Source organism: Rhineura floridana, chromosome 1 (assembly GCF_030035675.1).
Source record: "Rhineura floridana isolate rRhiFlo1 chromosome 1, rRhiFlo1.hap2, whole genome shotgun sequence".
Classification (NCBI taxonomy): domain Eukaryota; kingdom Metazoa; phylum Chordata; class Lepidosauria; order Squamata; family Rhineuridae; genus Rhineura; species Rhineura floridana.
The window spans coordinates 232,719,102-232,744,327 of record NC_084480.1 but is presented as its reverse complement, the minus strand read 5'-3'; the positions used below and the strand labels follow the sequence as shown (position 1 = coordinate 232,744,327).

Here is a 25,226-nt window from a genome sequence, read left to right as displayed (position 1 = left end):
CAATCACAAATAACAAATCAAATATGGCTGATTTGGACCTATTTGTATTCTGTCCAGATTGGGTTGAAGCAGCTACTAATCTCTTCAGAGCAGATCAAGTACTCCCAAATCAGTGTTTAGATATTTGTACAGATCTGTAGCTCAAAACAGTTTCTAATGAAACCCAATAAGAGTGTCCCTGAAATGGAGCAAATACAACACAAACAAGGATGTATTTTAATTTTAAAACATCTGGAAATTTAAAGGTGGCTAGCATGAAAACCCCTGAAGCTATTCGTCTGCAACTTGGGAATTTTAATCCCCTGTATAGCAGCTACCATGTCTCCAAATTCCATGTCTCTAGGTAAAAAAAGAAAGAAAATGATGGCCATTTTGCTTTTGCAATGTAAGTCAATGGGATTCCTGGAGATTTGTAATTTCCATATTGTGATGTGGATTTGGATCCAAATTGGGTCAGACCAGGTCTGAATCTGTCCAGTCCAGATTGGGCCCAATCTGTATTTACAAATCAGAGCCACAAATTGGATCAGATGTACATGCACAGTTCTAGTGAAATCAGAGGGTGGGGGAGAGAAACAGGGATGGCACACATGATCCCACCCTTCCCTACATGTAGTGAATGCTATGTCTGCAAAGAACACTAATTTTGCCTTGAATAAAGCATCCCCTCTTTTTTCACATCAAAGGGTCCCTATGTCCATGATATAGCAACTATAATTTAACTGCTTTGATAAATATGACCAAAGGTATGACTTTCCAAGTCTATCACTTCTCCCAGGTCACAGCAGTGGCCACCCAAATGATCCCAGGAATCTTTCAAAGAAGGTATGATGTCAAAAAAATGTATGTCAAGGAAAATGATGGCAACACTTGTTATTAATCTCAGTAGCACAGAATTGTTTCTGCTGTTTTGAGAAGCCATATGGAATGGACTAATGTGTAACACATTATGACCACATAATTTGTTCCCCTGTCTCATCTCCCTAAGGAACCCTACGCCCCTCGACTTGTCCCATTATTCTAGAAAGACAACAACAACAACAAAGAGTGGTATTCAGTGCTAGGCCTACTCAGAGTAGACCCATTGAAATTAACAAATATGACTAATGTAAGTTTATTAATTTGAGTCGGTCTACTCTGAATAACATTTAGTTGGATGCAACCAAACAGACTACCACTATTGCTTTACATTAGAAATAAAACACCACAATCTGATGACAACATACAAAATGGGGGCCCTGAACGTGGTGGGAGTATTAGATTATTTTTTCTAGTTTCTCAGGCAGGAAAGGAAGTTTTGTTTTGTTTTTAACAACAGGAAGGAGTTAGAGATGAACAACAGCAGAATGTTCTCAAGAGAATTAAGAAATACAGTCAAAACGAAAGTAAAGGTCAATTTAATGTGGCAGTAAAGTACTGCTAGTTGAAAATTTAGGTGTGTACACATTCTGTTACACTTCTCATGGAAAGCCTCTCCAGATATTATATGGAACTCCTGTGGCCAGATTAAGAACATTCCATCTGATTCCATCAATACAGTGACACAAAATTAACCACACTCTTGCTCATGTGTCTCCCTGGAACAGACATGCCTGAACTGTACCCACATCTGCTGCTCAACTGGAATGTTCTACTTGCGGTGAGGTATTACACCAGAAGCAATAAAGGTGGATTAGAAAAATCACTTGCATGGTTGCTAGTGTGAAAATTAGCACTGGATTTTTTTTAAAAAAAGTTAAGCACTTCACTTACTTTTTTTGTATTAAGTCCTACATTGCTTTTGGTTCAATAACAACAACAGAAAACGTCCAAAACTCTTCAGAACTCCATAGGTAGTGTTCTAGATAGCATCACTTTGTAAGGCTTATATTGAAAGCCTATGAGCTATTAGAGGATACAGACAAGGCCTGTAAGATCAGTTGAAAGGCACCAGAACCTGAGGTAAAACTGCATTTTTAACACAGAGACACACAAATACACATCACTCAGCCACCTCCCAATTGCTTTAATGTGAGGAAGCACAAGAGACAAAGCCCTGCTCCCTCTCTCCCAGAAGGAATTACAGAATAAAGTTAATTCCATTTACTTCCCCCACAAATACCTCCTGGGTCAATCAGACTGCAGTTTGGAAGGCTTAATCCACTCTGAAATTTACCCTGTGCCTTTACATCTCATCCACTTTGACCAATTGTCACAGCAGGCATCCAAGGGCTCCAAAACTGGGTTCACCCGAATAGATGAAAGCAATCTTTGTATCACTTTGAAAAGCTTTGTTGGATGATTACTCAAGGATGCAACGGAGGTGGTAAAGTAGGCCTTCTTCACTGCATTCACCATCACACAGTAGGCATGATTATGAGCTCTTATGAGTATTCAGTTGCTACTTGTGCACCAGCCATCTCCCAGCTTATTTCATTGGCCAGAGCTTCCCTGTAAACAAGCATACAAGCAAGCATTAGAATTTTCCTTTACCATAGAAGTGCCTAATTTACCACTAATGATGAAATCATGGAATCCTCAAGGTGTGTTCATATAATCTTCAAATATTTCTTGATTTTTTTGGCATTACTGCCAGAAACCTATCAAGGGATCTTCTAAAATGCAGATTGGTGCAGCCAAGCATAAGAAATAAAAAATGACAACTTGGATTTTTTAGCTTTAAACGTCCTGAAAGCTTGACTCCTATTCCTATTATTCCAATGAGGATTGATTCATATTAAAATTCCAACCCATTTTAGTCTTTGTAATGAGCCTAAAATAGCTGCCAGCTTGCAGTGCTGGAATTAATGATAATTAAATGTAACACAAAATGTATTTCCATATTTTGTATTGCTCAAATGATTTCATCTCAGATGTACTCTGATTCTTTTTTAGTGATGACTACTTCTATTTAATCTCTTTTCCAATTTTAATTTGAATTTCATATTGTTCCTGACTGTTTAATGAATATTTTGGGAGATGGCCATAGTGTTGTTAATTATACCAGAGACTGAGTATAATTAATTCTTTTGGACCCAAAGTCAGTTGGTTAATCGATTTCTGATGGAACTGGAGATTAAACACAGATAGTTCACTTCTCCTTTTATTCATTTTAATTTTTCCCTCTTCAATTCAATCAGATTAGTATGGAAAGGTGTTGCTGGTAAATCAATTTTGGGGCACATTTTGGTCATTATCCAGGTGCTAATAAATAGGTGATCCTTTCAGCTATTCACCTTTCTATTGAGTTTTCAGTGGATGGGTATATAGGAACTTCAAGTTTTGTTCTTTTAAAGATGATTCTCCCAAACTTATTTGTAATTCATATTTCAGTTATGTATAAATGCTTGTCAACTGCAAGAACCTTGCCTAAGTGCAAAATGAAAAAACATTTGGACATAGTTCTCCAGGAGATCTAACCAACCAACATGGCCGGAGCAAAGCAGAAGTCAGTCTTCATGTAAATACAAAATAAATGTGTGCAGTTAGATTTGATTTTCAGAGAATGCTTTTAAAGGGCTTAAATGAACACTGGCAATACATTAGTATGCCAGGCACATCATGCTTCCTTATTTTTTCTAAGGCAATAAATAATGATATATTTTAATTCTTGACAGCAAGAAAAGCCCCAAAGGCTCCAAGGAGATAACCAAAAAAGGGTGAGTGGGGAAAAAAATGAAACAGAACAAATGCAGAAACTTCCACCTAATCAATGAGAGCAGCCTTGAACATTTTTTTTCACTTATTGCTATTCAGATATGAATAGATGGCTCTGGTTCCATTCAACAATATCTCATTGCCCTGACATTTTTCATACTTCTGCAGAATCACTTAACTTGACTATTCTGATTTCTATTGTTTCCTGACAGCTCCAGCCTATAGAATCTATAGCGCTTAGATGGAAGTTACTAGATCTCTGAAGTCATATGACATTGGGTGACTGATAGGTGGGTTTGGTTTGCCCATGATGGTTTCACAGGCCAAATTCAGAGGCCTGGTAGGCTTAGTTAGGCTCACAGCCCAGAGGACCCTCACCAGAACCACAATATGCAGATTTATGTATGTGCACCAATGTACACATGGCTCTCCTGCGCCATTCTTTATTTAACTGGAGAGGTCAATTCCATTTACATAAAGGAGCATTTGTGCAGAGCTTCTTCACTACTGAAAATGCAGGAAACATTTGTAGGCACGTGGCACTCTGAAGACATTAGAATTCCTGCAGCTGGGAGATCATTGAAACAAAACAATGATGATATAGCAGCCATGTGAGGAGATCCTTTCCAGATACTTCTGTACCAACCAGAAATCCCTTTGCTGGTAGACGTCTGTAGCATGGAGCAAAGTAAGGAATTTTGCCTGTCCCCACATAAAGCCAGATAGTACTGTCCTGTTTGACACTTTTTGGATGCAGAGTATTTGCAGTGGTGCAAACTAATGCCTACCTTACAATGGTTTGGTAGGTACAGTATATTACAATGAAAAGGGGACACTCCTTTCAGCTATGTGCAAATGGCATATTGAATATCAAAGGCAAATTCATCTCATGGGATCTCAGTGAAGTGATCAGTTTGGCCATATCACTCTTCAAAGATCCCATTAATCTTGTGGTAGTGGTGTTACACCAAGAGTTATGGGCTGTGTAATCCTTTTTAATCTAATGCATCACCTGAGATACAATGCATTCACCTGATCAATAGCCAAAGCAAATTAATTATTGATTCAGTAATCACCCTGTTAGAAAAGCAAGCTGAATTACTCCAGGTATTTCACTTATTTTTGCTGTAGCTTTGGACCCAAACTCTGAAGCTGTGTTTCTGAGATGGCTAGTCTTATCCAGATACTTCAGGGATAGAGCCACATAAATCTTGATGCTACAGGCTTCCAAAGGCTCTATAATTCTAAGTAAAGGGTTGGGGCCAATAGAGAACTGTTCTTCAAGCTTGGTTCCCCAGACGTTGTTGAACTGACTCCCATCATCCCTGGCCATTGGGAACCCAAGGTTGAAGAACACTGCAATAGAGGTGTTCTGTTTGCGCAAGGACATATCCTTGCATAGAGGAACTTCCCCCTTTCCTCTCCTTGGGCACCCCATCTCCCCCAAATCTGCTCTGGAGGGTTGGGTGCCCCCAGAATATATCTGGGGAGCACACCGAGGGAGAAGAGTTTCATTGTGCAATTGGAAGTCCTTGCATGAACAGAATAACTTTGTTGGATACACAACCCACAGTTTTTATACTCTTTGCTGCATTAAGCTAGCATTGATTTGCTAGATCATCTGAGGACATCTGAGGACTTTTAGGCATCAACAAAGGGTTCATGTATGGATGGCTGATGTGGGACATATTTGAACAGTTCACAAGGAACCTACACAATCATTCCATCTTTCTCAGGCTTAGTTTGTGAAACAGAAAAGATCACCAATTAAATGTACAGAGCCTGGTGTCTTTTAGAAGGAAGCCAGAAAATAACTTTCCCTGCTTCTTTAGTTAAGCCCTTTTTTCAGGTTAAGTTAGCATAAATGTTTTAGTTGATGGCTGAGGGGGGAATTGGGCACAAGAAAATGGATTCAAGATGGCTCCTATTGTGCTAATGTCCCATTTGCTATTTAATTTGTTACCTGTGAGGGAACATTCATCTCCACGGGGAGCATTTGTAGGCTACAGTGGGATGCAATGGAAGAAAAGATAAATATATCTACAGATATGATGAAGCATCTGATGACATGGGCTCCAGTTCACAAAAGCCTATCCATAATAACAATTGTTAAGTCTTTAAGGTGCCACAGAACTCTTTTGTGGTTTCCTGTAATGGAGTAAACTGGTTAACCCCCTGGAAAATATATCTGGGGTACTTTCTCTAATAGAAAATGATGTAAACATGGCAATAATGTTGGATAGGCATTGTATTATTTCCTCTGAGATACATACTCACACTTGAGGAATACACTTTTACAAATTTGTCCCATCATTCATATGGCAATGTGCACAGGAAAGAGAAATACCCAGAAGAAAAGGGGGACAATCAGACAGCACATTTTGTTAATGTGCACTGTCCAGTGGTTGGAAAAATAATACAAGATGCTTGGGTATAATTTAAGATTTTAGATTTCAAATACTACTAAATCCTTCATAGAAAGAAAACAACATTATTTTGGTTATTATTCCAGATCTACCATTTAGCATTTTTCTAAAGAGAAATTTTGAGCCAATTTAGAGATTCGTTCCTTGGGTGAAATATTCAAGGAGAAACAAAATGACTTTTCTTCAGAAATAATGGAGAAATGTCTGTGGTGGAGGATTGTAAAAGGGTCAACGTTGCTCATTTATAATTTAGGCCAATCAATCCAAAAGACGTGGGAGGGAGAACCAAAGGCAAAGCAAGTGCCAAATCCAAAGGTCTGCTGGGCTTATGCCAACAGGGGAGAAAGTGAATATGGGCATTGTTTCTCTAGTCTTCCTCCCCCACATTCTTGAGCCAGAATTTTCTTTTACAGACTTTCACGTATGCCAGCTTGAGGATGCATATGCTCTTCCTCATTCTGGGGGTATGTTGAGGGAATGGGAAGGCTTCTGATCCCCCAGATCCCAAGCCTCCCCTAAAGTCCCTTTGGCATGCCCCAGCACACACCCCTTTTGCTGGTGACACTGTTGGAATGCTGACAGCAGAGTGACAAGGGCAGCAGAGCTTTCCACATCACTACAGAGTGGTTTGCAAGGGCGACTCTCTTCCTCGATCTACAGACCTCCTTCTCTGTGAGTGCAAGGCTAGATCTGCTGTATCCTTTAGTCCATGATGTGCCCTCCAGGGACCATGTGATTGCACCCTTACACAAATGTTAGAGCAGCTGTTTCCCACTGTTTTCTGTTCCCTCCATAATATATTCTGTCCACTTACACTTTATTTCTGATTTCAAGCAACGAGCGGAAAAGAAAGCTAAGAACCATATGTAAATAGTTGCATTTTACATTAGGGTGGTACATTCAAAAGTAAGGCATAAAGGACAGAACAAAACTCCATGCAGTGTTTGCTTTGTTGGTCCCAATTTATCTTTCCAGATGTAATTATAGTTATGCTGATTATGATAGTGATGATGATGATGATGCAAGTGATAATAACTATAACAGCTGGTGCTGCATAAGTTGCTGCAAGCTAAATTAGTTTCATTTATTTTGTTTTGTTTTCAAAAATAATCTGATCCATTATTCTGCAGGATATTGCTAAAGGGATGTATCACTCAGAGGGTGCCAAAATGTATCACTATATATATTTGCAGTATGTCTGTAGGAGAATACCAGGATATTTGACAAGGGAAGAACATGCTACCTAGAGCATTTGAGAGCTTAACAAAATATCTCCCATTTAAATGCCATGCTTAAAAATAACCTGATGGCTACTATCTAGTGAGAAAGCCTTTCAGAAATTCACCTTTGAGAACTCTACTTAAAACAAGTGACAAACACTTGTACCTGTTTTAGCAGAAATTAGCAAAAACAAACCCTTTCTTAAACAGGGAACAACATGCTTGGAGGCAGAGCACAGATGGGTGACTCTTCAATGTGGTCCTTCAAGGAGACAGAGAGAGAGAGAGAGAGAGAGAATATGAATAGAAGAGAACAAATAGATGGATGGTGGATGAATGAAGGAGAAACGGATAAAATAAAGAGAGGAGTGTTTGGTGTGTGTGTGTGAGAAAGAGTGTGTGAGAAAGAGTGAGTGAGTGAGTGAGTGAGTGTGTGTGTGTGTGAGAGAGAGAGAGAGAGAGAGAGAGATTGTCCCTCCCATTTTTTGCTTTGGCTTTGCCCACTGCTATTGGTATGTGGCCCATGACAACTTTGCCCCACACCCAAGAAAACCTGATCAGACAGGAACTGGAGAAAAGGTTATATTTATTAATGTAACAAAGAAGAACTTGTGCCCATCATAAATAACAAGTGCCAGCAAGTATAACCTGGATAGGCAGGTACAAAATCTTCTGCATGCTCCTAAACGCCATTCCACCCTAATTCAACCCCATCACCTGAGAAGGTGTGATAGGAAGCAAATAACATCTTCTCATAAAGGGAAGCTGTGGGTGTGTGATTTGGCCTGTGCCAGCCACACCCAATGTTCAGCATTCAGCAGGTGGCACCTGTCAGCCCCCCAGAATAACATATTACTAACTGCACATCTGTTTGAGATATCTTGGCTTAGCAATGCTCTAGGGCTTGTTATCTGCTGATGGATTACAACAGGTCCTGAATTCATTCTAGGCCAGTTCTGACTGAAGCCTCATTTGGGTAGAACTGAGTTGCATCACTGAACAGAACAGTAGCAAATAGTGGGGTGGGGTGCTGCTGCTCACCTGACTTTCAGTTGGTCACACTGTTGCTGCTTACCAGAAGGTAGAAGGGGAAAGGCAAGGCAGAAGTGAGGTTGGCATGGTACAAACTATGCTAACGTTGCTGCTACTCTCAGTAAACATTAGCAACATGACCAACTGGAAGTCACCTACATGGCAGCAACCCCACATGTCATCTGCTGTTGAAACAGAATTAATGGAAAATGGGATAAGAAGATATATTTTCTTCTGAAGGCTATCTTACAACACAAACAAGTTATTCTGCTTCCAGTTTCCTTTAAGGTACCCAAAGTAGAAAACTGGTAGATAGACTTTAGTTTTAAGCCCTTTATAGCAATACTATCTTAAACTGTTGCAGGTATTCTTAAATTGGGCACTTAGTCATTAAGAATATGTCTACTGTGTAACTTCTCATACTCCCAACTCAGTGCTGGAACAAACAGGCAAGCACACTGGAAGCACACTAAGGAAAAGAAGCCCATGGGAAGCCATGAAGGCCACCCAACCCACACTCATCCGGTGCTGGAGTCTGCCAGCTGGATGGACAAGCAGAAGGCTAGTTGCACACTGAAGCATTGCACTGTACACAGAATCATAGAGTTGGAAGGGGCCTATAAGGCCATTGAGTCCAACCTCCTGCTCAACACAGGAATCCAAATTAAAGCATACCCAATGGGGCTGTCCAGCTGCTTCTTGAATGCCTCCAGTGTTGGAGAGCCTACCACCTCCCTAGGTAATTAGTTCCATTGTTGTACTGCTCTAACAGTCAGAAAGTTTTTCCGGATGTTCAGCTGAAATCTGGCTTCCTGCAACTTGAGCCCATTATTCTGTGTCCTGCACTCTGGGGCGATCAAGAAGAGATCCCAACCCTCCTCTGTGTGGCAACCTTTCAAGTACTTGAATAGTGCTATCATATCTCCCCTCAGTCTTCTCCAGGCTAAACATGTTCAGTTCTTTCAGTCTCTCCTCATAGGGCTTTGTTTTCAGTCTCCTGATCATCCTCATTGCCCTCCTCTGAACACATTTCAGTTTGTCTGCACCCTCCTTAAAATGTGGAGGTTGTTGACCAGAATTGGACTCAGTACTCAAGATGATGCCTAATCAGTGCTGAATAGAAGGAAACCAATACTTCAAGCAATTTAAAACCTGTATTTCTGTTAATTCAGCCTAAAATAGCATTTGACTTTTTTTTGCAGCCACTTCACACTGTTGGCTCATATTCAGCTTGTGATCAACAACAATCCCAATATGCTTCTCACATGTAGTATTGCTGAGCCAAGTATCCCCCATCTTATAACTGTGCATTTGGTTCCTTTTTCCTAGGTGTAGAACTTTGCACTTATCCCTGTTAAATTTCATTCTGTTGTTTTTAGCCCAGTGCTCCAGCCTATCAAGATGTCTTTGAATTTTGTTTTTGTCTTCCAAGGTATTAGCTACTCCTCCCAATTTTGTATCATCTGCAAATTTGATAAGCATTCCCTACACCTCCTCATCCAAGTCATTAATAAAAATGTTGAAGAGCACTTGACCCAGGACTGAGCCCTGCGGTACCCTGCTCTTTACCTCCCCCCAGTTTGAGAAGGAACCATTGATAAGCACTCTTTGAGGAAGATTCTGTAGCCAACTGTGGATCCACCTGATAGTTGTTTCATCCAGCTCACATTCAGTTAGCTTGCTAATCAGAATATCATGGAACACTTTGTCAAAAGCTTTGCTGAAGTCGAGATATATTATGTCCACAGCATTCCCACAGTCTACAAGGGAGTTTACCCAATCAAAAAATGAAATAAGATTAGTCTGGCAGGATTTGGTCTTGATAAAACCATGTTGGCTTCTAGTAATCACTGCATTGTTTTCAAGGTGCTTACAGACTGACCACTGTATAATCTGCTCCAGAATTTTCCCAGGGATCGATGTCAGGCTGACTAGTCTGTAGTTCCCAGGTTCCTCTTTTTTTGCCCTTTTTGAAGATAGGGTCAACATTAGCCCTCCTCCAGTCATCCGGCACTTCACCCATCCTCCACAATTTTGCAAAGATAATAGACACTGGTTCTGAGAGTTCTTCAGCCAGTTCCTTCAATACTCTAGGATGCAGTTCATCAGGCCCTGCAGACTTAAACTCACTCAAAATGATTAAGTATTCCTTGAACATTTGTCTATCAATCTCAAGCTGCAATCCTGCCCCTTCAATTTCACATATCCCAGGGAGAAGACTGAGCCAAAGCAGGAATTGAGCACTTCTGCTTTCTTTGTCATCTGTTATCATTTTGCCATCCTCATTGAATAGCTGTTCCGCCATTTCCTTTTTCCATATTTTACTATGGATGTACCTCAAGAAAGGTTTTTTTGTTTGTTTTGGCATCTCTCGCTAACCTCAGATCATTCTCAGCTTTAGCCTTCCTGACACTGTCCCTGCAATTCTGTGCTACCTGTCTGTATTCTTTCATTGTGGCCTGGCTTTCCTTCCACTTTCTTCATTTGTCCTTTTTGTTTTCAGCATTCTGTGAAACCACATTGGAGTCTTCTGCTGTCTTCCCCCTTTTTTCCTTGATGTAATTGTTTGCCATTCTGCCTTTAGAATTTCCTCATTTAGAAACTCCCACCCATCTTGGACTCTTTTTCTCATTAGGGTCGCTTGCCAAGGAACCTTACTTACAATTGTTCTGAGTTTATTAAAACCGGCTTTCCTGAAGTCCACGGTATGCACATGACTACTCTCAGCTTTCCCCCTGAGTTCCTGTAACTGCCACTTCATCCACCAAGTCATCTCTGTTGGTTAGAACCAAGTAAGGATAGCTGATGCTCTAGTTGCTTCCTCCACTTTCTCTAGGAGAAAGTATACTCTTCAGTGTGGCCACCCGCCATTCCAGGCCCCTCACTTTTTCTTCCAACAGTGCCACCAGCTTGCACTTGATGCACATGTATGCCATTTTGTTCTCAGGCAAGAAAACAAACATTGCACACAAGTTGCAGGCCACCACCACTGGAGTGTCCTTCCCATCCATTGTCTCTGTCTTTTGTTTCTTTCTTTCTACTTGTATTGGAATGGCATGTCCTGTCCTCCTGCAGGATAAATAGGAGAGTTCCACTGGTTTGTGTACAAGGGATTTTTTTTTTAAGGAACCTCCCCTGCTGAACTCCTCCGCCAAACTCCTATTAGCTCTACCTGTTTGCTCACTCTCTAGGAGTTGGCTTGCTTGTATCTCCTCTGGACCAGCTGACACAGCTCCCTCTCCTCTGCTCAGTTAGGAGTCAGGAAACAGAATGAAAACTCCCAGCACACACAGCTGCTCCTAGTTGCATATGTGTGGCTTGTGGGGATCAAAAGTACTGAAAAAAACAGTCCAAACTCCAGGAATTTTAGTCCTCCTTTATAGACTTTAAGAAATGTTCAAGTGGCTTAGAGCTACCGGGGCCTATCTTAAGTCTTTCAAATGAGCTGTACTTATTGAAACTAGTTTATAGCATTTAGGACATAATCAGGTCAGCAGGAACTGAATTCTGAATTAGCTGAGTATTTGCCCAGAAGCCATGAAACATACCTGAGGACATTGATTTGACTTTCACAAATTTGACTGAAAGGTTGTAAGCAGGGCCCTATTAGGAAGCAGTAGCAGCCAGTGTGGTGGGACAGAGCCAATCCTCAGACACTAGCATCACAACAGTTTACCTGGATGGGGCTATAGTGGGATTGGGCAGGGATGCTTGAATGCCCTGGTAGAGACAATCCAGTGCTCCCTCCAGTGAGTCTCTGTAGCCCTGGCCTCATCACTGGCCTGACCCAGCCACATCAAGTTAAGCTGTAGCAATGTTAGTATCAGAAGGGCAACACCACGGCTTTGTCCCACCAAACCACCCCCTACTGTTGAGAAGTGAGCAAAAGCAATTGCATTAAAATGAGATGTGTGTGATGTAAAGTAACTGTCTTCTTTTCTGCTAGCTTTTGCTCTGCTTTGTATTTCAGAAATACTTTTCATGTCTAAATTCTACATTGTTGTAAGAAGCACATCTTCTGGTGTATTTGTTTAAATGAAATGTATTTATTCTCAAGCTCTCTTTCCCCCTTTGATGCAAAGGCTCTTCTGGGGCCTATTGTTGACAGTCAGGTACAACATGTGCACGTATCATCCTTTTGTGAAATGTGGCATCACTTGTTTAGTATTCAGCAGTTTTCTCTCATGTCAGACAACATTAAGTGAGTGAGTGCTGGTCCTTTGGCAGTAATAATGCTTGGAATTTGAGGAGGATGGCATTCAAGATGTCAGAAATGTTGGCCAATGGGAAAACTGATTAGAGCAGGCAGTTTAAATGATTCAGCATTTCATGTATTAATCACTAGTTCAATGTATTAATCACCAGCTGAAATGCCCCCCCCATCATGGTTTGACGGGGACTGTAGAACCAAGAAAAGAGAACTATGCGCCCAAATCAGAACCACCAGGTGAGATAATACTGGCGAAGCTATCTCCCAACTTCTCTTATTAAAAAGGGCATATAAAAGATTACTCAAAGAGAAAAAACAGGCATTTTACTCTAATAATTGGCGGGCCCTGGGCCTAGCGGTATGCCACGGAAACGATTCTGAATTCTGGGGGTTAATTCAGGGGGGGCTCACACAAAATTACTTTGTGCCGGTCCTCCCCCCATCCTCCCAGAAACATGGGTCGCATATTATCGTGCTACCTTCAGGAGCATGGTATCTGTGTGGCTGTCCCCTCTTGATGACCCGGCCTCACTCCCAGCATGGCCTCCCGTTACCAGTGCAGACATCGGGGACCTAATCATGACCCTCCGTGTCGGCAAAGCCCCAGGGGAAGACATGCTCCCCCCAGAATTATTCCTCACCGAAATCACCTGGTGGGTCCTCTCTCAGCAATACTCTTCACATACATTAATTCCACGGGCTCCATCCCCACAGGTTGGCACACCAGCATACTGGTGCCCATATTAAAGAAAGGTGACCCCTCAGACCCCCGCAACTACAGACCCATAAGTTTGTTAGACGTGACATCTAAAATGTACGGACGTTACTTGCTAAACAAACTGCTTGATTGGGACTCTAAATATAACATCATTCACCAAGAACAGGCTGGTTTCAGGAAAAACAGGAGCACAATAGACCAGGCCTTTGTTCTCCATCATTTAATAAAAAAAGTCCATATCTGGGCCCATCAGGTCTCTATACGTGGCATTTGTGGATTTTGCCTCCGCTTTTGACTCAATTGATAGAGACCTGCTATGGCACAAATTAAGCCAACTGAATATCAATAAAAGATTATTATGGCTTATGCGGTCTCTCCACCAGGCAAATCTTGTACGGGTCCGACTGGGGAGGAATGGAACCCTTTCGTGACCAATTCCAGTTGAGAGAGGTGTCAAACAAGGGTGCATACTGGCCCCTTTCCTTTTCAATTTTTTCATAAATGATATCATTACAGCACTGGCTTCTCCGTCTTTTTTTCCTCCAGCGGTAGGGCCCAGGAAAATATCGTCTTTACTATATGCGGACGACCTGGCCTTGCTTTCCTTAAATAAAATCGGTTTTAAAAGAATGCTGGCCCGCCTAGAGGAATATTGCAAAGCCCACTGGTTGCAAGTCAATCATTCCAAAACTAAAATAATGATTTGCGGGAAGCATAAGAAAGCAAAATCAACCTGGACCCTAAATGGGCAACCACTAGACCAGGTCCACACCTTTAAATATTTAGGTATACATTTCAGTGACCAACTCTCATGGAGACCACAGTTGGAGGCTACCAAAGTATTGGGCGCCAGAGTGACTGGCCAAATAAGAAGGTTTTTTTATACCCATGGGGGCCACCTGATTGACCCGATGTTGAAAATCTATAGGGCCAAAGTCCTACCAAAAATCCTGTACAGGTCAGAGCTTTGGGGTAGTTCACTTAAATCCAGGCTTGAGTCACTACAAAATGTATTCATGAAACAGATTTTGGGGCTTCCTCAAGGTACACCTGCTGCCCACTTAAGAGCCGAACTAGGCCTCCCCTCATTGTCAGCCAAAATCGATCTGGCCCATTTAAGGTATTGGAGGAAAATCTCTATCATGGAGGACACCTCCCTGACAAAGCTCTGCTGGCAAGAGCAACTTCGGATTGGGGGCTGGGCTCAAGGAGGTCAGGCAATACTGGAAACCTATGCCCTCCCGCAAAAGAAACTCATAGGCTTCAACTCATCTGAGCTCCGTAACTGGGTGTTCGATTATGATGCGAACCAAGATAGGGCAATGATAGTTGTGGCCCGTTTCTCATCCTGGTTCCCTTGCTTTAAACCCAACCATGCTAAATCACGGTACTTCGACACCCTGACATGCCCCTCTCTACGAAGAGCATTCACGGAACTCAGATTCCAAACAATGCCCACGGCCTATTTGGAAGGCAGGTATCTGGGGACCCCGATCGAGGAGTGCTACTGTGTCTTTGGTTGTAATGTGCCAGAAGACTTAGTGCATTATATGTTTACCTGTCCCTTATATTCAAACCCCAGACACAAATTCTTAGCGCCTCTGATTAGCCCCAGAGTAAGGACACCTGGCGACCTGGTGGCTGAGCTCCTGGCTGACAACCATATACAGGTCACTATGGCGGTGGCAAACTTTGTTCTAGCCGCAAAAAAGCTAAGAGCAAACTACGTACAAGCCCAGCGAGCATAAATTTGACATGAGCGTGTGTTTGAAGTTGTTTTAAGCTGTATGGTTTTAATTGTTTGTTTTACACTGTGCAATGGCCTATGGCTAAAAGCAAATAAAGTGATTTGACTTTGACTATTAATCACCATTCAACCTAGCTTCGTTTCCAAAGTTGGGTTGTGCACTATATTCCCAACTGAATCATGGAAACTCAACATGGGCATAACAGCATTGATATTCTGATTTGTACACTTCCTGTGTAAAGTATTAGGCATTTATTTATTTATTTATTTATTTATTTATTTATAGATGTATATCTCACCCTTTCTCCAGGTAAGAGCCCAGGGCGGCAAACAAAAGCACTAAAAACACTTTTCACACATCATAAAAATAGACTTTAAAATATATTAAAACAGAACAACCATTAAAAACATTAAAACAAAACATCTTTAAAAATATTTTTAAAAAGCTTTAAAAACAACTATTTTTATTTTAAAAAGGAGATTTAAAAATATATTAAAAAGCAATTCCAACACAGAAACAGAAACTTAAAAGGCTTGTTGAAAGAGGAAGGACTTCAATAGGCACTGAAAAGATAAAAGAGATGTCACCTGTCTAATATTTAAGGGGAGGGAATTCCAAAGGGTAGGTGTCACTACACTAAAGGTCCGTTTCCTATGTTATGCAGATCAGACCTCCTGATAAGATGGTATCTGCAGAAGGCCCTCACCTGCAGAACACAGTGATCGACTGGGTATATAAGGAGTAAGATGGCCTTTCAGGTATCCTTAGGGTTGCTATATTCCAGTTCCACAAATCCAGGCAGGTTAATTTGCATATTATGCATATTATTTGCATATTATTTGCATATTAATATCTGGATTGTCCAGTTGTTTTGTTTTTGTGCCTAGGAATTACCACCAAAAACTGGGGAAAGATGTGAGAAATCTTTTTTTTTAAAAGCAACATTTTCAGCCTTAAATGCCTAGACTCTAGTTTCCAACACCATGGAGTATTTATTGATTGATTAAGAGAATTTATATCCTGCCCTTTTGCTGTTAAAAACAGAGCTCAGCACAGCTTACAAATATAATAAAAACAATAAAAATACACAATCAATATAAAAACATAATAAAAACACAAAATAGCAACAAACATAAAGTAAGTCAGGGCAGCAGCACGGTTAACCATAACATATACAATATATTTCAGAGATGTGGTGGGTGGAGAAAAACAAGCCAAAATGTTAGGAAAAGGAGTCTTTCACACCACATCCTCAGTTCTAAATACTGTTGCAGCAAGTTTTACAAGTTCCTCCAGTATTCCACTGGTGCAGGCACTCAGACTTTCAAAGTATCTGTATGTTTCTTAGGTTTTATAAAAGCAGAGCTCTGCTTAACTCAAAATTTCTCAACCACATCTACACAGGTTCCACCTCCATACTCAAAATGAAACTGGGCCTGGAAGTGTGCAACAACCCCACACATACCTTGCTAATTAGATTACCAATGCCAGGATGTCTGTCTTATAGACTACTCTCCTGCTCCCCCACACACACCGGGCATCATGAAAGACCCAGTCCTGGGCTCAGAAAGAAAATAAATATCTGGTCCTCTTCAAAGTATTGATAAGCCTCTTGTTTTAATTGAAATAATAATTATAAATTCTTGTTCTTATCACTAATGGGAATTAATTATCTTGCATATGCTGCTGTTGCTTCTATGGCTGTAATGGAGTGAGGTTAAAGATAAGTGAAATGCAAATAGGAAAAAAAAACACAGAAGGCAGTAACACTTTCCTAAATGTAATACCATACCAACCACAACAAGATTCCTATGAGTAAGGCAAAAAACTAAGCATCTCACAACCAGTCAGGATTCCTAACCAAAAACCAAAAATATGATAAATGAAGAAATATGTATATAAGCATGACTATCAAATATATTTATTATTTACACAAACTGTAAAGATATTTATAGTGCAATCCTAAATTTATTTATTCAGAAGCAAGTCCCAGCGTATTCAGTGGGGCTTACTCAAACAGGGACAGAACTGCAACCTCAAGTAATAAGCAACTTCATTCACACAACCCAAAATTCCGAATCATGCCACTTTATGCTGTTTTGCAACTGTTTATACTTGTTTTATGGTCATTGGATTTTAAATGGCTTTATTTCTTGTTGTGAGCTGCCTTGGTTTCCAACCCTACCTCACAGGGGTGTTGGAAAGACTCCATACATGCACACGCACACACAGCAGATGTATAAATACATACAGCCCATATAATAGTTTATTGTCAAACCAGTTGGTCATTGCAGAAAAATCAGTATTAGTTTTTAAAAAATCAGTATTACTTTCCTGCAGAATAAAAACTGTAATACCTAAGTAAGCCCTGCCTACTTGCTTTAAAATTGGACTGGAGACAGAAAGAGTTAGAACAGAAACATAATTCTTTTTTACATTCACTCCAAAGTCCCATTGATTTTCAGCACATTCATAACCATGTCTACTCAAAGTAAGTCCTATTGAATTAAATGGGATTTACTTTGGGCATATGGGATTAGCATTGCTTTTACAAAAAGCAAGTATTGGGAAGGTTTTCAAAACACTGCCCAAGCTCTGACTCCTGCACACAAGAGGAAAAAAAACTGAAATGTATATACTTACCCAATTTATGAGATTTTCAGATAAACGGGGGGGGGTTGAAACCACCATTTTGTTTTCTAGACACTGCCTCAGGTCAATGAAACTGAAACACAATCCCTGATTGGCTGCAATGCTGAACGGGCGGGGTTAAAGCTACAAAGTGCTATAGTACAGTACTGTTTAAAGAAAGATTTAACAGTCGAGGGGGGTGGCTGATGTTTTAATGTATATCTCGAGAACCGGACCACCTAGAAACTTAATTTTTTTTTAAATTAAAGCTGAGAATCCGGGCCACGTAAGGGGCTAGCCGGGTGCTGGGTGGCATGCATAGAATCCAGGTAAACCCCGGCTATCTGGGCAATATGGCAACCCTAGGTATCCTGGTCCCAAGCTGTATAGGGCTTTGTACACCATAACTAGAATCTTGAATGTGTCCTGGTAGCTAAAAGGTAGCCAGTGCAATTCTTTCAGCAGTGGGGTGACATGTTGGTGATACCCTGCCCCAGTGAGCAGTCTCAATGCCACATTTTGCACCAGCTGCAGCTTCTGGACCAATCTCAAGGGTAGCCCCACATATAGTGCATTACAGTAATCCAGCCTGGAGGTTACCAGTGCATGGACAACAGTGGTCAGGCTATCCCAGTCCAGAAATTGTCGCAGCTGTCTTACCAGCCGAAGCTGGTAAAAGGCACTCCTACCCACTGAGGTCACCTGGGCCTCTAGTGACAAAGATGGATCCAGGAGTACCCCAGACTACAGACCTGCTCTTTCAGAGGGAGTACAACCCCATCCAAAGAAGGCAACTGATCAATTATCTGAACTCGGGAACCACCAACCCACAGCAACTCCAACTTGCTAGGATTCAGACTCAGTTTATTGGCCCTCATCCAGCCCACCACTGACTCCAAGCACTGGTCAAGGGCTTGCACAGCCTCTCCCAATTCAGAGAAATAGAACAGGGTATCATCAGCATTCTGCTGGCACTTCACCCCAAATCTTCTGATGACCGCTCCCAAGGGCTTCATATAGATGTTAAATAGCATAGGGGACAAGATGGTAACCTGCGGCACCCCACAGCACAACTGCCAGGGGGCCAAAAGACAATCACCCAATGGTATTCTCTGAAAATGACCCTGGAGATAGAATCAGAACCACTGTAAAACAGTGCCTTCAATACCCATCTCACCAAGTCAGCCCAGAAGGATACCATAGTCAATGGTATCAAAAGACACCAAGAGATCAAGTAAGAAGTTGGCAGAGACTAAATGCCCTTTACTATTATATGCAGACAATGCCGTACTTATGTGTCTATCAAAAATAGGACTCAAGCGTTTATTATGTGTTTTCATGGCCTGTTGTAAGGACAATTTGCTGTCAATTAATTTTAGTAAAACCAAGATTATGGTTTTCTCTAGGAGTCCTCAGTCAAATAAGTGGATTATTGGCAGGCAACATATAGATCAAATCAAGCAATTTAAATACCTGGGTGTCACATTCTTTTCCACTCTCTCTTGGGCGACCCACAGAAAGCACTCAGTGCAGGTAGCCCAGAATACTACCAAGGCAGTTTTTCATTTTTTCTATACAAAAGGGCCCCAATATATTCCAATGGCCATGCAGGTATTTAAGGCTAAAATCTTGCCTCAGTTACTGTACGGTGGTCCAATTTGGATCCAGGGATTTAATCCAGCTGTGGAAAGTGTCCTTTCAAAATTCCGGAGATCTCTATTTGTAATGCCAAGGTGTGTCACAGCTGTGGGCTTATGTCTCAAGGCCGGCCTTGTTTCTATCGAATGCGCTGCATGGTCCTCTGCTTTTAGATATTGGCTTAAGGTTGTCTTCAGCAATCCTTCTTTAAGCTATTTAAATCTTCTTTTGAAAGACGTTTACATCAGTTCTTGGTCTAATTTTTTTATTGTTAAACTGCATTCATTAGGTTTTTCTTTTGATTTTATCCTTACACAAAATTTTAGGACTGCTAAATTCATTTTAGACCAACAAATTAGGGATATTGACTTTCAACTTTCTGTATCAAATGCTTGCAAAATATGCTCCCCTACCCTATGCTCTTGGTCTGAATTTCCAGCTCCCCAAACATGCTAACTCTTTGGAGAATCTGACTATTCCTAAGTATCGGCATGTATTCTCCAGAGCTGGGTTTAATTGTCTCCCTTCCTTTCTCTTGGAAGGGCGTTACCAAGGTGTCCCTTATGAGGACCAGATGTGTCCTGTGGTGATGAAGTTGAAACATTGACTCATGTCTTTTTTGTATGAAATTTTTATAGGGAGGATTGTGACATCCTTCCCCAGCACCACCTGTGACGCTCTCACTTGTGGCTACCAGCAGACAGGAACGTTAGGTTTATTCTTACCCTTTACAGCACTAGCACCGATCTCAAAAGATCCCACTGCTAGGCAGCACCACCCGACACTTTGTAACCCTTTTAGCCAATAGACTGTGCCTAGTCTCTGCCTGGCTATTCCGATACCTTGTGTCAATGGGTATAGGTCATTTGTAACCCCCTCTGCAGCCCCTTGACTCTGAAGCATACAGCCCTGGGTTTCTCTGTGGGACTGGATACACTTTCCTCCGATCCGCCGCTGCCACCATTCGACACAAACTGTTCAGCCTTGGTTACTTTGCTATTCCCCCTGGTATGTGTATCCCAGCTGAAGGAATCAGGCTTTTATTTAACCAAGAAATATTTATTGAGAATTAGAAATAACAAGATTACTTAAGGAATGTTTCACAAGCGTATGGTTTCATCTATATTCTGTTATTGTTATTATTATTATTATTATTATTGTTATTGTTATTATTGTTATTATTTTATTCAGTTTCTATACTGCCTACAGCCAACGGCTGTCTGGGCGGTGAACAACATAAATATAAAAATACAATAAGATAAAATCACATAATAATTACCGCACGCATAACAGAAATTCTCAAAGCTAAAAACATATTACACAATTAATTTAGTATACCAGAGTGTTATAAATATACTAAAATATATTAAAATGCCTGGGAAAAGAGGTACGTTTTAACCCGGCACCGAAAAGAAAGCAATGTTGGCGCCAGGCGCACCTCGTCAGAGAAACTGTTCCATAGTTCGGGGGTCACCACTGAGAAGGCCCTAGATCTTGTCATCATCCTCCGAGCCTCTCTGTGAGTCAGGACCCGGAGGAGGGCCTTCGATGTTGCACGCAGTGTACGGGTAGGTTCATATCGGGAGAGGCGTTCCATCAGGTATTGCGGACCCGTGCCGTGTAAGGCTTTATAGGTCAAAACCAACACTTTGAATCTGGCCCAGAAACATATAAGCAGCCAGTGCAAACGGGCCAGAACAGGTGTTATATGTTCGGATCATTTGGTCCTAGTCAACAATCGGGCCGCAGCGTTTTGCATGAGCTGCAGTTTCCGAACCGTCTTCAAAGGTAGCCCCACATAAAGCGCATTGCAGTAGTCCAGTCTTGAGGTTACCAGAGCATGGATAACTGAAGCGAGGTCGTCGCTGCCCAGATAGGGACGTAGCTGAGTTACCAACCGAAGTTGGTAGAACGCACTTCGTGCCACCGAGGCTACCTGGGCCTCAAGTGACAATGAAGGATCTAAAAGAACTCCCAGACTACGAACCTGCTCCTTCAGGGGGAGTGTAACCCCATCCAGGACAGGTTGAGTATCCTCCATCTGATCAGAGAAACCGCTCACTAACAGCATCTCAGTCTTGTCTGGATTGAGTTTCAATTTATTAGCTCTCATCCAGTCCATTATTGCGGCCAGGCAACGGTTCGATACATTGACAGCCTCACCTGAAGAAGATGAAAAGGAGAAGTAGAGCTGCGTGTCATCAGCATACTGATGACTATGCACTCCAAAACTCCTGATGACCGCCCCCAGCGGCTTCATGTAGATGTTAAAGAGCATGGGGGACAGAACTGACCCCTGCGGGACCCCATACTGGAGAACCCAGGGTATCGAGCAATGCTCCCCAAGCACTACCTTCTGGAGCCGACCTACCAAGTATGAGCAGAGCCACTGCCAGGCAGTACCTCCAACTCCCAACTCCATAAGTCGCTCCAGAAGGATACCATGGTCGATGGTATCAAAAGCAGCTGAGAGATCAAGGAGAATCAATAGGGTTACACTCCCCCCGTCCCTCTCCCGACATAGGTCATCGTACAGGGCGACCAAGGCTGTCTCAGTACCAAAACCGGGCCTGAAACTGGATTGAAATGGATCTAGATAATCGGTTTCATCCAAGAGTGTCTGGAGCTGGTTAGCAACCACCTGCTCTAAGACCTTGCCCAAGAATGGAACATCCGCTACCGGCCTATAGTTATTTAGGTTTTCTAAATACTGCTTGACTACTTTTCTAAATGTACTTGACTTCTTACTAACTGCCTCAGAACTCCGAGTCACTATCAACAACAACAACCTCCAAACACCACCTCACAGCCACCACCTCAATTCACCACCAAACCTCCACCAAATCTCCACCTCCCTGATTCAACTGTCATTCTTCCATTTATAGTCCCAGCCATTCAAACGCTCAGCCAATCATCCAGCATTCTACTGCTCATGTACTCCCCCTCCTCTTTCATTCCACTTACCATATGTCTTCTATATAACCAGCACTTACCATATTTACAATATAAGCAGGAACATCACAAGGATCACGATATACTACTTGGCCCAATTATGAAGAACTTTCCTGGCAGGCCATTGGTCTGGTTTTTGAAATATTTCCTAGCTGATTTTATAAGTCTACAACAGAGACAGTAGCTAAGTTCCTCTTCTCTGCTCAAAGGAGTCACAAGAGGATTCTTCTCTCTTAACTGCTATTTCTTTTATGATGTACTTTTATATTTCTGTATCTTAACTATTCTGATGTTTTTAATTGACTATTTTATTTGAATGGGTCTGTGACAGTATATTAATAATAAACTAAACCACTAAACCACTAAACCACTAAACTAAACCACTAAAGTAATAACAGAAGATTTATGCAGTGTTACAGTTGACAATGAGGACATTGAACTTGTCAAGGATTATCAATAACTTGGCAGTCATTAACCAAAATGGAGATGATAGTTAAGAAATCAGAAGAAGCCTAGGACTGGGGAAGGCAGCTATGAGAGAACTAGAAAAGGTCCTCAAATGTAAAGATGTATCACTGAACACTAAAGTCAGGATCATTCAGACCATGGTATTTCTGATCTTATTTATTTATTTATTTATTTATTTTTATTTTATTCAATTTATTAATCGCCCATCTGGCTGGATTTACCAGCCACTCTGAGCGATGTACATAACAAAACATATAAAACAACAGAATATCAGAAAGCAAACAATAAAAACTGTAACAATAAATGATAACTAAATAACAAGGTAGAGGCAACTCAGTTTCAATAATAGGCTTCTCGCCTGTATGGATGTGAAAGTTGGACAGTGAAAAAAGCAGATAAGAAAAAAATCAACTCATTTTAAATGTGGTGCTGGAGGAGAGCTTCGCCCATACCATGGACAGCGAAAAAGACCAATAATTGGGTGTTAGAACAAATTAAACCAGAACTGTTGCTAGAAGCTAAAATGATGAAACTGAGGTTATCCTACTTTGGACACATAATGAGAAGACAGGATTCATTAGAAAAGATAATAATGCTGGGAAAAACAGAAGGGAGTAGAAAAAGAGGAAGGCCAAACAAGAGATGGATTGATTCCATAAAGGAAGCCACAGACCTGAACTTATAAGATCTGAACAGGGTGGTTCATGGCAGATGCTCTTGGAGGTCACTGATTCATAGGGTCGCCATAAATCATAGTCGACTTGGAGGTACATAACAACAACAACAAACGAGTATAAAACAGTGCTTTCAATACCCATCTCACCAAGTCAGCCCAGAAGGATACCATAGTCAATGGTATCAAAAGCCACCAAGAGATCAGGTAAGAATAACAGGGTCGCACTCCCCCTGTCCTTTTGCCAATAAATGTCATGCACCAGGGCTACCAAGGCCGATTCAGTCCCATAACCAGGCCTAAACCCAGACTAGAATAGGTCAATATAATCTGTTTCATCCAAGAGTACTTGCAATTGCTGCACTACAACCCTCTCAATCACCTTCCCTAAAATGGGAGTATTTGTGACAGGGTGGTAGTTGTCGCAAACAAATGGGCCCTTGGTGGGCTTCTTCAGGAGTGGATGGATCACCGCCTCTTCAGGGAAGCTGGAACCACTCCCTCCTGCAATGATGCATTGACCATACCCTGGATCCACTCGATCAAACCCCTTCAGCAAGCTTTAATAAGCCAAAAAGGGCAAGGATTGAGAGGACACAATGCTGGCTGTATCATCACAAGCACCTTGTCAATGTCATCAGGCCACATCACTGGACTCCTCACTGGGACTGCTGTAGATGCAGATGGGGAATCAAGATTGCTACACAGGCAAGCAACTTTACCCTCAAAGTGCCTTGCAAACAATTCATAGTGGGCCTCTGGAGGGTCTAAAATCAATTTCCTGGAGTTGATGTCAACAGACCCCTGTCAATACAGAAAAGATCCATTGGACAGCTACTTAAGGATGCAATGGTTTCAGAGAAATGAGCCTTCTTTGCCGCCCTCACTGCCGCACAGTAGGCATGTTTATGATGTTTTACTCGTGTCTGATCAGCCTCACAGTACATCTTTTACCACTTGTGCTCTAGCTGTCATCCAGCCTGTTTCACTGCCCTTAGCTCACTGGTGTACCAAGGTGCAAACCGGGCTCCACAATGCCGCAGAGGGTGCTCTGAGGCAACTATGTCAAAAGCCTGACACACCTCACTGTTCCATAGCATGACAAGTGCTTCAACAGGGTCACCTGCTCTATCTACTGGGAACTCCCCTAGGGCCTTTAGGAATCCTGTGGATTCCATTAGTCTCCTCTGTCAAGAACACCTGGTTTCTAAAATGGTTCTGTGACAAGGAATTGAGGGGGCATCTTGTCTGAATTAAGGCCTGTGAGAGGCCATGAGATAGTCAGTTCTCACAGCTGAACTCAGTTAATTAAGCAGTAAGCAAGAACATCTGCTTATCTGCCCTAGACTGGTACTTCAAGGCCATAGGCCTGGGAAGATTGGAGATGTGTGTGACCTTTAGGCACAAAAGATCTAGAAGATTTCAGAAAGCCCCCTGATTGGCTAATTAATTTCTGGTTGTTGCTAGGCTTTTCTCCATAAGAATAGGACCAATAACTTAGTTCTTTGTTCCCCAATGTTCCTTGGTGCTACCTGATGTTGGGGTTCCATCTTCCATCTGCTATCCTGCCTATACATCTCTCAGGTGATGTGGAACCATGATGTTACTCTGCTGGTTTACCAATCTTGTGTGAATATAGATTAGGCTACACAGGTTTGTTATTTTTATTTGTGATTTGAACTCTCTCTGTATTTTATCTAGACCTTGGGGTTGTTTGGCTTAAAGAACTCTTTTACTGCCATACCTTTTGCACTTATATTTTATTCTAATAAAGCTACCTCTTATTTACCAGTGTGCATTTCAGGGGGAAATTGGCTCTAATCCAACACCTTGGCCAATTAGCCACAGACTACCATATATTTGGGCTATTTTAC

General features: G+C 41.6%; 1 long non-coding RNA gene across 2 annotated transcripts in view; it reads right to left on the bottom strand.

Moving 5' to 3' along the window:
- Positions 1 to 1,178: 1,178 nt before the first annotated feature.
- Positions 1,179 to 25,226, bottom strand: part of LOC133369299 (uncharacterized) — a 54,629-nt gene continuing 30,581 nt past the window's right edge. For both annotated transcript variants that reach the window (XR_009758873.1, XR_009758870.1), the window contains exon 4: positions 1,179 to 2,430. This is a non-coding gene — a long non-coding RNA (uncharacterized LOC133369299). The remainder of the gene's footprint in view (positions 2,431 to 25,226) is intronic.